We start from the raw sequence: 14,988 nt of genomic DNA on the forward strand, positions 1-14,988 counted from the left end.
TTTCGAGTCGCAACAGGACTCGCAACCTGTGTCGCAACTGGCGGTCTCGGCTTGTAATGCTGTGGTTGCGAGTCGCAACCAGGGGTCTCGACTCCCCAACAGTTGCTGATTCTGCACAGTTGTACTATCCAATGAAATTCAAATGTCATGCTACATTATATGGTACTATCCACTAAAACATGTTTTGTTGTCTAAAACTAACCAAAATCGGATCAAATATGCAGAATTCAAACATCCAAACCACATTCATATCATATTCAACAAGTTCTTCATATATTCAAGTCATGTTCATGTTTATCATCAAACTTGTTCATCATATTTTTGGGTTTTTAGCATTTAATCTAGTCGTAACATGAATAACCATCAAAACACTTAAACATAGCACCACAAACTCGGTTCTAAACTAATCCGATTACATGACAATTGCGAAACCGGTTTTATGAACATCAACAACTAGTGGTTTAAACAAGATATCATAATCCATCATGCAATGTATCCGAAATTAAGACATGTTAACCGATTTATCATCATTTGATACTAAGTAGCTATTTTCTATCAATCAACATCTTTATCATAGCTAAACAACCATTTCTCATGTTCAAACTTAGCAAGCAACATAATGTCAAAATCATCAACCCAAACACAAAACACCACAAGAATCACTAACCGGTTGATGAGGTGTGCGTGTGAAGGAGAGTTAGTTTGTTGTCCGAGAGCTTCCGAGTGAGGAACACAAGTGAATCCGATTGATCCTTGAATCCGGCACAAGAGAGAAGGGTGGTGTTGCTAGGGTTTTAGTGAGAGGGGAAAGAGTGAGAGTGTGTGTAGGAGAGTGAGTGTGTTTGGTTGCCCAAAGAATGGCAAAATGGTTAAAAGCATAGTATATATACTTGTTTCACAAATGCACCCTAAAGGGCTTAGGAGCCGGTTAAGGGTTTACGGCCCATTTGGCCCAACCGGCCAAAGGCCCAAACCGGTCTACTAGTTACTGTTCACTCGAGACCTCATGGTCTCGAGTCGGGTCCTTTGTTCTCGGTTCACATAAAACGCACACATATATATATATATATATATATATACATACACACAATCAAAATACATATTCACATAAAAGTTCACTTATATTAGTAACTTTAACAAGTTAACTTAGTCACAAAATGTTCAAGCATGTTACATCGAGATACAGGAAAGGTTCTAAATTTCGAGTTGTCACAGTTTTCGTGGGGAGGAGTGTTTTCGGATGGAGTGTTTTCGACAAAGCTCCACTGCTATGTTTTCAATTATACTATCTAATAATCCATACAATATATATCACATCTATACACACCTCATGTATACCACAATCTACAAACCACGCAAGTATTGCACATCAAGAAAATTATAAAAACACACTTAATCAATAGTACAAGATTAATTCGAATAGAGACCTTGAAATTCGGGTTGTCACAAGAGGTTTCCTACGCTTATCAACGTAGCTTTTCTAACGGTCATGAGCTGCTGCCATTCGTTGTCGGATTTGGGTAATATTTTTCGTTGTGTCGAGAACAAGTTCTAGGCCACTAATTTGGCTGTCGCCAACCTCAGCCCAGCATAGAGGTGATCGGCATTTCCATCCGTATAAAGACTCGAACTGGGCAGCCTTAATGCTTGTGTGGTAACTATTGTTGTATGAGAACTCCACAAAAGGTAGGTGCCTTTCCCAGCCGTTACCAAAATCGAAAACACATGCTCGAAGCATGTCTTCCAAGGTTTGGATGGTGCGTTCAGTCTGCCCATCCTTTTGCGGGTGATAAGCTTTGCTCATGTCTAGACGTGAGCCAAATGATTTGTGCAATGCTTGCCATAGCTCCGATGCAAAGTGCGGGTCTCGATCAGAAATGATGGAAGTTGGCACCTCGTGCCTAGCAACTACTTCCTTCAAGTAGATATCGGCGAGTGTAGAAAACTTGTCAGTTTCCTTGATTGCCAAGAAGTGTGCCGATTTAGTAAGTCGATCCACGATCACCCAGATGGTGTCGTTTCCTCATTGGGATCTAGGTAGTCCAGTGACGAAATCCATGGAAATTTGCTCCCATTTCCATGTTGGGATCTCTGGTTGTTGCAATAGTCCTGATGGTATCTGGTATTCGATTTTGACCCTAGCACAGGTCAAGCATTTGCTAACTTATTTAGCAATGCTAGCTTTCATACTAGGCCACCTGTATATGATTTGGAGATCATGGTACATCTTATCAGAACCAGGATGTACCGAGTAACGAGACTTGTGTGCCTCGTCCATCACAAGTTCCGTAGGTTTCCATAAAATGGAACCCAAATACATCCTGATAAATAGTAAGCACCGTCTTCCTTTAGTTCTAGTCATTTTTCCAAACCTCGCAGGGGCTCAGCTTTGAGGTTCCTTCCCTTCAATGCTTCAACCTGAGCGTCACGGATTTGGTTAGGAAGACTAGAGTGGATAGTAAGCTGTAATGCATGTACACACTTAGGTTTGGTTTCCTTTCGACTGAGGGCATCGGCCACAACGTTGGCCTTGCCTGGATGATACTGGATTGTGCACTCGTAATCACTCAGAAGTTCGACCCATCGACGCTGTCGCATGTTCAACTCCTTCTGATCAAAGATATGCTGGAGACTCCTGTGATCGGTGTAAATGGTGCACTTGGTACCGTACAAGTAATGTCTCCATATCTTGAGTGCGAAAATTACAGCTCCCAGCTCCAAATCGTGGGTAGTGTAGTTCGTTTCGTGAACCTTGAGTTGGCGTGATGCGTAAGCAATGACTTTCTCATGTTGCATCAACACACAACCAAGTCCTTGGATCGACGCGTCACAATAAACAACGAAATCGTCTATGCCTTCTGGTAATGAAAGAATTGGTGCACTACAGAGTTTTGCCTTCAACTGCTGAAATGCGGATTCCTGAGCATCACCACACCGGTAGGTGACACCCTTCTGAGTTAGAGTAGAGGCAGCGCCATCTTCGAGAAATCCTTGATAAACCTTTGGTAGAAACCCGCCAAACCCAGGAATTGACAGATTTTAGTTGGAGTTCGAGGTGCAGGCCAGTTCTTGATCGAGTCAATCTTGGATGGATCAATGTGAATCCCATCTTTATTGACTACGTGGCCTAGGAAATGGACTTCACGAAGCCAAAAGTCACATTTCGAAAACTTAACGTAGAGTTGCCCTGTTCGAAGAAGCTCAAGAATAAGGTGCAGGTGTTGTTCGTGTTCCTCCTGCCTCTTAGAATAAATCAGGATGTCGTCAATGAAAACAATAACGAACTTATCCAAGTATGGTTTGCACACTCGGTTCATGAGGTCCATGAAAACCGCAGGTGCGTTTGTCAACCCGAACGTCATAACAAGAAACTCGTAGTGTCCATAACGAGTCCTGAATGCAGTTTTAGAGATGTCTTCGTCTCGGACTCTCAGCTGATGATAGCCCGATCTCAAATCAATCTTAGAATAGAAGCTCGACCCTTGCAACTGGTCGAACAGGTCATCGATATGTGGAAGAGGATAGCGATTCTTCACGGTCACCTTGTTGAGTTCACGGTAGTCTATGCACATACGAAAGGTACCGTCTTTCTTCTTGACAAACAAGACTGGGGCTCCCCAGGGCGATGAGCTAGGACGAATAAAACCATTGTCCAAAAGTTCCTATAATTGCGAGGACAATCCTTCCAATTCAGCTGGGGCTAAACGATAAAGCATGCGAGCTATAGGCGCTACTCCAGGAGCTAGCTCGATTTGAAACTCAACTTGGCGATGAGGCGGAAGACCAGGTAATTCCTCAGGAAATACCTCTGGAAAGTCGCGTACGATCGGAATGTCTTCAATCTTCTTCTCCTTAGCTGAGGTGTCGGTAACAAGAGCTAGAATGGTAGTGTGGCCCTTTCGCAAACACTTCTGGGCTTTAAGGAACGAGATGATGCTCACGACAGCACCGCTCTTGTCACGACGAATGGTGAGAGGTTCACCATTAGGGCGAATGATCCGGACAATCTTCTCCTTGCATAATATTTCCGCTCGATGTTGGGATAACTAGTCCATCCCAATGACAACGTCGAAACTACCAAGAACGATGTGGATAAGCTCGATAGAGAAAGTCTGACCAGCTAGAGCGAGTTTACAACCCTTGACAATGTGTGTGGCCTTAAGGTTTTTACCGTTGATGCGTGTGTGGTGTACTATATTTTTATGTATTTTTTTAGCCCTTTTTTAACCACTTTAGTCAAGTTTTAAATTTATAAAACACGATATTTACTAACACCAACACACATATGGGCAAGTGCACCCATCGTGAGCGTAGTATAGTGTTGGTAAGATACCAAGGTCGTCCAAGGACATAAGAGTTTTTAATACCTGTTTATCCTCAACGTCTAATCAAATCAAAAATTTAGGAAAAGGTTTTAAACTAGAAAATAAAAACTAAAATGCTGAAAATAAAAATAAAAATAAAATAAAAAAACAGATAGACAAGGTGAATCACTTGGATCCGACTCGCCTTTAGTGTAACCTTTGATTATTTCCGCACTTTTGCACTTTTTAAGAGATTATCTTAGTTATTGTAGTAGGCCCCTCTTTTGAAGGTGATGTTACCCTCAACCCAGTAGTTTGAGTCAGCAAGGATACAATCCTAAAGGGTCGGATTGTTGAAAGATAATTAATTAAGTTATTAATGCATAATGTGGTAGACCCCTCTTTTGAAGGTGACGATACCCTCGGCTAAGTAGTCTGAGTCAGCAGGGATACAGTCCTAAGTAGCCGAGTTAAAGTTCTAATAGTAGCTTACATATGAGGGGATCAAAGAGTTTGGACCCCCGCCATCCAATACCATTGGGTATTGAAGGAGGTCCTACTAAATTTGACCCAGGTCCTTGCAGGATCTATACACTGAACAATGGCAAGACTCTTACCAAACCATTCCCTTAACCCCCGACCAGGTAGCCAACATATCTCCATATAGACCGTGGAGATATGAATGGTGAAAATCTTTTATTTTATATAGACAGTAAAATAATGCCAAGACACCACAGACAAATGATAAGGAAGAATCACCTTCAACATATGAAACTAGTTATTAAAGTCATTAATACATAACCAAATAAAAAGTGCGAAAAGATTAAAAATAAAAAGTATTACACTAAAAGCTTTTCTTCACCAAGTGATGTAAGAGACTTAGGCAAACATGGCCTTTGATTGTCAAGAACTCTTACGATCAATCTTGGATCCCGAGACTACTCACACACTCTATGATGGATGATGGATGATGGTGGTGGATGATGGTGTTGTGGTGGTGGTGGAGTGTGGGTGAAGTGTGAGATAGGTGGTGTGCCAAGGGATGATTTGCAAGTGAGTCAAGCACCCCCTATTTATAGCCTAAACAGAAGCTCGGGCACGGCCCCGTGTCCATCCCTCTTCTCTTTCTTCATTAATTGCAGTTTGTCTACATTAGTTGACCACGCCCCCGTGTCCGCTGGGCATGACCCCATGTGCAGAAGCGTATCTGTACTATCAAGATTTCCTCAGATTCTGCGAATCTTAGAGTTGACCATGGCACCGTGTCCGCTGGACACGCCCCCGCGGTGGGTGATAGAAGCTTCTACAACTTTGTCTTTTCTGCTGACAGTTGGGCACGCCCCCGTGCTCATTGAGCACGGGGCGTGTTCAGCCTTCTGTTCTCTTGTTTTTGCTTAGGAAGATGCTGTCGGGGGGTTGGGCATGCCACATTTGTTCCTTTTCTTGTATTTATGTTAGATTTAGTTGCCTTTTTGCTTCTTTTGTTCATTTGAGCTCATTTAATCCTGAAAATACAAAAGGAAGACAAAAACACACTTTTTCCAACATTAGTACTAAAAAGGGTTAGTTTTATGTCACAATTGATGTAATTTATATGTTGTATTTTGTACACATCAAATACCCCACACTTGAATCTTTGCTTGTCCTCAAGCAAAACTCTTTATAATGTGGCTTTTCACTCCCAAATGGAATGGGTAGAAGAGAAGGGTTTTGGGCTTGTCATAGAGTGTCGGGATTCCAAGATTTTTATTAGGTTTTATTTTTATTTTATTTACAATCCTATTCATAATGATTTATTTAAAACATTACATAAGATAAATTACTTATTTGGGTAGAACATGTCTTTCTAAAATTCTATTTATATACAAGTTCACATACCTCACGGGAGATCACTCAACACTCGGCCGAAAATGTATTTTTGTGAAACACTCGAGAGCGGCATGGAACTTACTCCTACCATAAGCTTGCCAAGCAATCAATCATCCTCCTTTTTAACTATATACCTTTGTAAATATCAAGAGGACTTTTGGGGTGAAGGGTTAGGCTTGGGTTAAAGGTAGGTGGTTGGGTTAGTGGTTAGTAGAAAATGACGAAATGCGTAAAAAGCATCGGTTTTCGTGAGACTTTTTATTTTTCATAACTTTTTGATTTGATGAAGCATTTCTTTAAACAAATTTGTTTTTGATAAACTTATTTGTTTATTTCTTTTGACTTCATCATTACCATTTTTTTATTTTTTTTCATTTTTGATAAGGAAGTCATAAGAAAAACCGAGCTTTGTTACTAAAATAAAGGGTTTAAAATAAAAAGGTTTTGGTGGGTAAAAGGTTGTTTGTTTTGGGTTAAGAAATGACAAGGTTTAGGCTCAAAGGGGTTAACTAGGGGGATTTTGGGTAGGTGGTAAAAAAAATAATGGTGTAGAAATAAAAAGGGTTAGTCCTAATGCCTCCATCATTTACTTACTTGGGTTTAAGTTGGTAAGGACCGTGAATGTATCGTCGTGGCAAGTTCTAGAGTTGTAAGAAACCAAGCGGCTATTCACACAAGAAACGAAAAATGAGCATTTAGTTTAAAGATATGTATTTATATTCTCAAAAAAGGCTCAAAACTCACTTTTGTGGGAATGGGTTTTTATGTTATCAAGTATATATTATCAAATTTTAACTAGATTTGTCATGCCGTTTCATAATTTTCTTATGTTGGTTCTTTTTATCACGACGCTATCGGTTGTAAATTTGTAAAAATATCACCTTTTTAAAATCTTGTAAATCCCAACTTAACTCAAGACAAGTAAAAAATGAATTTTTTTTTTTGAAAAAAAATTGGGGTGATAAGCGGTTCCAATAGAGTTTTGTGTAAGGCTTGTGATTAGGACTTGCAAAAATTCAAGGTTTAGCATTCCCCCCACACTTAAATCACACATTGTCCTCAATGTGTCCCAAAAATAAGTTTTTAGGTTGATTGAATGTGTAAAAAGGTGTGCAAAAGCAAAAATCTATGTTACTGGGCGTCTAGACACGGCCTCGTGGTGTCCGGGCCCGGCCCCGTGTTCAGATCGCCAGTAACAGAAATTGGTAAAAAGAAACAGAAGCCTGGGCACGGGGGCGTGTTCAGTGAGCATGCCCCATCTCCAGTTACCTGAACTGGGCATTTCCTGCGGATTGTGCAGCACGGGGTCGTGTTGGGCGGGCATGGCCCATGCTAAACTTGCTGTAACGAAGAAAAATTTTCGGGATGTTCTGTTTTTGTGCATGGGGTGTCGGTGCAAGTTTCCCTTGGTATCCTTCACCATCTTGAGTGTGTTTTTATTCCTGAAAATTAAAACTAGACTAGAAAACAAAAAAATTAATCTAAGCTAAACTAAGGATAGTTCCGCAGAACACGTTTATAACGGTCCTTGGCTAGACCCAAAGCCAGTCATATGATACCCAAGTGGGATGTGTCGCATCCCATGTTGCACCGTAGGAGAGCATCATCCAAACTTGAGTCTATGACCTTCATGTATTTGACCGGATCGTCATCTTCTACTCTCTTCCCAACTCTGAACTTCATTTCCTTGTTTCCAATCCTCAATGTCAGTGTTCCACCATTCATGTCTACTACAGCGTGGGCCGTAGCTAGGAAGGGTCTTCCTAAGATGAGTGGTACTTCGGTATCCTCCTCCATATCTAGTATGACAAAGTCGGCTGGGAAAACGAATTCGCCAACTTTGACTAATAGATTTTCAGCGATACCTTGTGGGTATTTTACGAACCTATCGGCGAGTTGTATGCTCATTTTTGTAGGGATTGTTTTCCCTAGGCCGAGTCGGTTGAACATTGATGTGGGCATGAGCTTTATGCTAGCCCCGAGGTCGGCTAGCGCATTACGAATGGGGGATTCCCCAATCGAACAAGGGATTGTGAAGCTTCCAGGATCGATCTTCTTTTGCGGGAGTTTGTTGAGTAGCAAGGCGGAGCATTCTTCGCTTAAATTAACTAATTGCAATGACTCAATTTTCCTTTTGTTAGTGAGGAAGTCCCTCATAAATTTTGAGTATTTAGGCATTTGGGTTAGGACTTCGATGAATGGAATATTAACATGCAATTGTTTTAGTAATTTTTCGAACTTTGTGAATTGCTCATCGGTCTTTTGACGGATTAGCCGAACGGGGTATGGAATCGGAGGATTCTTGGTTGGCTCTTGATTTGGTGTAGGAATCGTCTCTTGTTGGAGTGTTGGTGAAGTTGTGGACTGGCAAGACCAGTTCGTTTCAATTGAAGGCAATGGGGCCTCTTCGGGGACCCACAGTACGGTTTCTCAATGTGATGAGATGTACTTGTGCCTTTGGGTTGGTTTCGGTATTACTTGGTAACGCTCCTTGTGGTCTCTCGGAGAAATTTTGAGCTATTTGATTTAATTGTTTTTCAATGTTTTGAATACTAGCTTGTTGATTCCTAAAATTCGATTCCAATTGTTGAAATCGATCCGAGTTTTTCTTTTCGGTGTCGGAGATGAGGCGAGATATGGTATCTTCAAGCCTTTCTCGTCCCCCTTGTTGTTGAGAGAAATTTTGTGACTCGTTTCTTGGTTGCTGAAAGTTTGTTCGTTGATTTAGATTTTGTTGGTTACTACCATTGCTGGGTTCTCTCCAACCAAGGTTAGGGTGGTTACGCCATCCTTGGTTGTAGGTACCTGTTGGAGGACCCGACGGCCTAGGTCTATTATCAATGTTGTTTACCGTTTCCGTATGATCATCTAATTCTTTCATACAACTCCAATTTTCATGTGGCCCACCACACCCCTCACAAGCTATAACCGAGACCGTTTTTGCCATTTCAAACTTTTTGATTTTTTGAAGAAAGGGCCTCGATTTGGGCTTGTAAAGAAGTGCTTTCGTCAACCTTATGGGCGCCCGGGGCAATAGATTTATTACCGCGGGGAGCGTGCCACTGAAAATTGGTTTGAGCAATTTCCTCGATTTGATTATAAACTTCATTTGGGTGGCGATTACCTAAAAGTCCCCCAGAGCTAGAGTCAAGTGTTTGTCTTGTGTGTGGCAACAATCCATTGTAGAAAGTGGATACCTGTTTCCAAACCGCAAGACCGTGATGAGGACACTTTCTTAGTAGCTCCTTGAACCTTTCCCAAGTTTCATATAAGGATTCCCCATCTTCTTGTGAGTATGTATTAATTTCAGTTATTAATTTAGCCGTTTTAGCAGGAGGGAAATACTTATATAGAAACTTTTGGGCTAGTTCATCCCAGGTGTTTACCGAGCCAACTGTTGGGCGTTGAGCCAAGCCTTAGCTCGGCCTTTTAACGAAAATGGAAACATTCGAATGCGGATGGCGTCATTTGATGCTCCGTTGATCCGAAAGGTATCACATATTTCCAAAAAGTTTGTAATATGCAAATGAGGATCTTCATCCACAAGCCCGTGAAACGTTACGGAATTTTGGAGCATTTGGATCAAATGCGGCCGAAGTTCGAAGTTGTTGGCATCGACATTCGGTGCATTGATAGCAGCGCCAAGATTACCTACGATGGGTCGTAGGTAATCCATGAGGGTACATTGGTCCGCCATCAGAAGTAGATCCCCCGAAACTTTCTCTTGGTTTTTAGCTTTACGTCTTTTTCTTAGAAAGCGTTCGGGTTCGTCTAGAGGCTCTTTTATGTCTCTGTTGGAACTGGAGCTCATATACTACGTAGAGAGTTCAGGTGTGGTGCCTGGGTCCCAAGTCCTGCAATAAAAACAAAAAGAAAGTTGGTCAGAAGGTTCACCACGGCCCCGTGTTCAATGAACACAGCCCGTGGTTGGAGATACAGTAATTGTTTTCAAGATCCCTATTACTGGGGAGTTCGACACAGCCCTGTGTTGCACCGACACGACCATGTGCTCAGCTCTCTGTAACTCGAAAAATAAAAACTGCCAGTAACAATGCTAGGCACGGCCCGTGTCCGACCAGGCACGACCCATGCTGAGCTCTGCAGAAACTGAAAAATTAAGAAAAATCCTAAAAAAAATAGAAAAATAAGAAAAAATGATTAGGCCGTTGATTTTAAGCTTTCTTAAAATCCTTGTGTCCCCGGCAACGGCTCCAAAAAAACTTGATGCGTGTGTGGTGTACTATATTTTTATGTATATTTTTAGCCCTTTTTAACCACTTTAGCCAAGTTTTAAATTTATAAAACACGATATTTACTAACACCAAACACACATATGGGTAAGTGCACCCATCGTGAGCGTAGTATAGAAAATGGTTTTAAACGAGGTCGTCCAAGGACACAAGAGCTTTTAATACCAGTTTATCATCAACGTCTAATCAAATCAAAAATTTAGAAAAAGGTTTTAAACGAGAAAATAAAAACTACAATGCTGAAAAATAAAAATAAAAAAAACAGATAGACAAGATGAATCACTTGGATCTGACTCGCCTTAAGTGTAACCTTTGATTATTTCCGCACTTTTGCACTCTTTTGAAGGTGACGTTACCCTCAACCCAGTAGTTTGAGTCAGCAAGGATCAATCCTAAAGGGTCGGATTATTGAAAGATAATTAATTAACTTATTAATGCATAATATGGTAGGCCCCTCTTTTGAAGGTGACGTTACCCTCGGCTAAGTAGTCTGAGTCAGCAGGGATAAAGTCCTAAGTAGCTGGGTTAAAGTTTTAATAGTAGCTTACATATGAGGGGATCAAAGAGTTTGGACCCCCGCCATCCAATACCATTGGGTATTGAAGGAGGTCCTACTAAATTTGACCCAGGTCCTTGCAGGATCTATACACTGAACAATGGCAAGACTCTTACCAAACCATTCCCTTAACCCCCGACCAGGTAGCCAACATATCTCCATATAGACCGTGGAGATATGAATGGTGAAAATCTTTTATTTTATATAGACAGTAAAATAATGCCAAGACACCACGGACAAATGATAAGGAAGAATCACCTTCAACACATGAAACTAGTTATTAAAGTCATTAATAGATAACCAAATAAAAAGTGCGAAAAGATTAAAAATATAAAGTATTACACTAAATGCTTGTCTTCAACAAGTGATGTAAGAGACTTTGGCAAATATGGCCTTTGATTGTCAAGAACTCTTACGATCAATCTTGGATCCCGAGACTACTCACACACTCTATGATGGATGATGGATGATGGTGGTGGATGATGGTGTTGTGGTGGTGGTGGAGTGTGGGTAAAGTGTGAGAGAGGTGGTGTGCCAAGGGATGATTTGCTAGTGAGCCAAGCACCCCTATTTATATCCTGAACAGAAGCTCGGGCACGACCTCGTGTCCATTGGGCACGACCCCGTGTCCATCCCTCTTCTATTTCTTCCTTAATTGCAGTTTGTCTGCATTAGTTGACCACGCCCCAGTGTCCCTGGGCACAACCCCGTGTGCAGAAGCGTATCTGTACTATCAAGATTTCCTCAGATTCTGCGAATCTTAGAGTTGACCATGGCCCCATGTCCGCTGGACACGCCCCCGTGGTGGGTGATAGAAGCTTCTACAACTTTGTCTTTTCTACTGACACTTGGGCACGCCCCGTGCTCATTGAGCGCGGGGCGTGTTCAGCCTTCTGTTCTCTTGTTTTTGCTTGGAAAGATGCTGTCGGGGGGTCGGGCATGCCACGTTTGTTCCTTTTCTTGTATTTATGTTAGATTTAGTTGCCTTTTTGCTTGTTTTATTCATTTGAGCTCATTTAATCCTGAAAATACAAAAGGAAGACAAAAACACACTTTTTCCAACATTACTATTAAAAAAGGGTTAGTTTTATGCCACATTTGATGTAATTTATATGTTGTATTTTGTACACATCAACCGTTCGCTAGTTCTACAACATGCTTGGAGTTCAAAGGGATTGGGGTACGCTTGAGTATCTAACTAACCCTTAAGGACACATAACTAGTATCGGCTCCCGAGTCAAATAAAACAGAAACAAAGTAGTCGTCCAGTAGAAACTTACCCATCACAACATTGGGATCGTTCCTTGCTTCACCTTGACCAATCACAAACACACGCCCTTTGGCACCATTATCATCATTGTTGTTCCTGTTGTTGTTCCCATTGCCCTGGTTGTTGTTGTTGTTGTTGTTGCGGTTCTAATTCAGCTGAGGGCAGTTTCATTTAAAGTGGCCTTCGGCTCCACACTGGTAACACCCCATGTTGTTACCCTGTTGTTGCTACTGCTGTTGCTATTGGTTCTGTGGGGCTTGTTGCTGCTGTTGTCAATTTTGATTCGCAGGATACGGACTCCTACAATCCTTTGCTGCATGGCCTGGCTTGTTGCATCTCTGACAGTGGCCCTTGTTGCACGGCCCGCTGTGGTGCAAGTTAGAACAGTTGCACTTAGGGTGACTTCCCTTATACAAACCCTGACTTTGATTAGTAGCAGACTGCTGATTGGGACCCTTGTTGTCATTGATATTCCTTTGTTGGGACTGAGGCTATTAGGAGCTAGAACCCTTTCCTGAGTTTCCATCCCACTTACACTTGTTGTCCTTGGGTGCATCAGTAGTAGCACTAACCTGCTTAGGCAGCTTGTTCTGCTCGACTGCCTAATCAGTGAGGCGGTGTGCTAGTCGTATGATCTGCTGGATCGTCGGGAGGTTTGCTGCAGTTACCATGCTCTGAATCTCTGGCACTAATCCTTTGATGTAGAGCTCAATGCGCTTGTAAGCAGGATTCGCCATATTGGGACACAACGCAGCCAAATCATTCAATCTTTTCGTGTAGGCTTCAATCTCAGGACCTTCCTCCAACTTGTGAATATCATCCCGATGACAATACTCTTCTTTGATCAGCTCCTTAAAGTCATTCCATGGGGTGGCATTAGCAGTTGCCAACCCTAGCATTTGCACTTGTGCGTTCCACAAGAGAGCGCACTTCCTTCGAGTGTTACAGTCGCAAAATTCACACGATTGTTAACAAGGCATTCACACATATCGAACACAGACTCGATCTTCTCAAACCAGTGAAGAAGACCTACGGCTCCCTCTGTGCCGCTAAAGAAACTGGGTCGACAATCCATAAAGGTCTTGAAAGGGCATGCGCGAGGCTGAACAGGTTGACCTGTCGCGTGAGAAAGAAGGGATAAGGTTAAGAACGACAAAGAGTCATGAAAGTAGGATCTAAACATCCTAGGATAAGTCGAAATGGCAGGCTTTATGTCACACCCCGGCCGCGTAAAACAACAAACCGCGGCGGAAACGCCGGGGAGGTGAGTGGCGACAGAATTATTGTTTCAACAACCATGGCAATTAAAGTTATGTATTATTAAAATTAAAGTTACATTGTCTTTGAGTTCAAACTAAACTAACATAATAACTGTCTTTTAAGTCACTAAGGCCCGAGTCCGCCTAAGTGAAGCACAAACACCCTTATGCATTAGCACCTGAAACACATGTAAAAATAGGTACGTCAGCATAAAAATGCCTGTGAGATACATACGTTTTGTTTATGCAGATTCATGACTAGTATTTGAAAGAAGTGTTTAATAAAATGTAGTCATGAACCTTGTAAGATGTTTTTCTTTGTAAAATCATGTGAAAATCGATATGAAAATCAAATGATAATGAATGAACAATGCATGGTTAAATAAATAACCAAGTGAAAATGAATTTGTATAAAATGTGTAATTTGTAAGACAATGTCATGTTTTTGTATAAAATGTTCATGTCTTGTCCAAGTGGTTTATATAACGCAACGATGTATAATACGATAAAAGCACTTATATATAGGAAGTACCAGCTGCGTATCCACCATGCTTTTATCATATAACACATAGCCCCGTTACATAAATCACTTAACAATAACCAACCAAAATGTCTTGTTTCATGTCAAAAATGTGTATGTGTAAACCATGTACAATGTTATGTGTGAAATGTTTCATGTATAACCAAATGAAATGCATAGCAAGTAGGAAATCATCTACTTAAACTATGTGATGATGTCAATGTATAAACTGTGTCATGCATGGTGAATAACTAGAAGTTACTCAACCCCATAGTAAAAATGTACAAGACAATGTTTTTGAATAAACCTAAGTTTAAATCAAATGTTATGTTTTGCAGAAAAACAATGCTTTATGATTACAAACATTTATGCAGTAATGTTAATCGCATACATTCAAGCCTTGCGACTGTGGCGACAAACCCTTAAACGAATTAAAGGTTTATCTAAATTATGTTGTCGGATTCTGTCATCCCCAACTTCCAAACAAACCCAGGAAGTCGGAAACGGGAGTTGTCAATTCCTATGGTACCATTACATAAGTCCGAGCGGCGTAGCTAATGTTAATGAATGTATTATTGTCCCGATTAAACACACCAAATGTCATAACCAATGTAGCATGTGAAAACCATGTACTAAGAATGCTAAGTAAACATGCCTAGTAGAAATGTTCATGTAAAACAATGTGCTAGCATGTTAAGTAAACATACATAGCGGAAATGTCATGTAAAACAATGTGTTCCATATGCTAAGTAAACATATGCAACAAATGTGTAACAAATCAATGTGCTAGCATGCTTAACATACATAGCAAAACACAATGGAAAACATGTACTATAAGTGTACTAGGTGAAACTAACATGTTTATGTCATAAAAGCATGAAATGCACAAAAGTAACATGTATGTACATGTGTATCACCCCAAAATATTTGAAAACGGTAAAAGAGGGGAACTATGTACTC

General features: G+C 41.0%; 1 non-coding gene across 1 annotated transcript; it reads left to right on the top strand.

Moving 5' to 3' along the window:
- The first annotated feature begins 9,386 nt into the window (after nucleotides 1-9,386).
- Nucleotides 9,387-9,493, top strand: LOC118489361. The gene has a single exon (XR_004887380.1). It is a non-coding gene; the product is annotated as a small nucleolar RNA R71 (small nucleolar RNA).
- The last annotated feature ends 5,495 nt before the right edge of the window (nucleotides 9,494-14,988 follow it).

Source organism: Helianthus annuus, chromosome 17 (assembly GCF_002127325.2).
Source record: "Helianthus annuus cultivar XRQ/B chromosome 17, HanXRQr2.0-SUNRISE, whole genome shotgun sequence".
In the NCBI taxonomy this organism is placed as follows: Eukaryota; Viridiplantae; Streptophyta; class Magnoliopsida; order Asterales; family Asteraceae; genus Helianthus; species Helianthus annuus.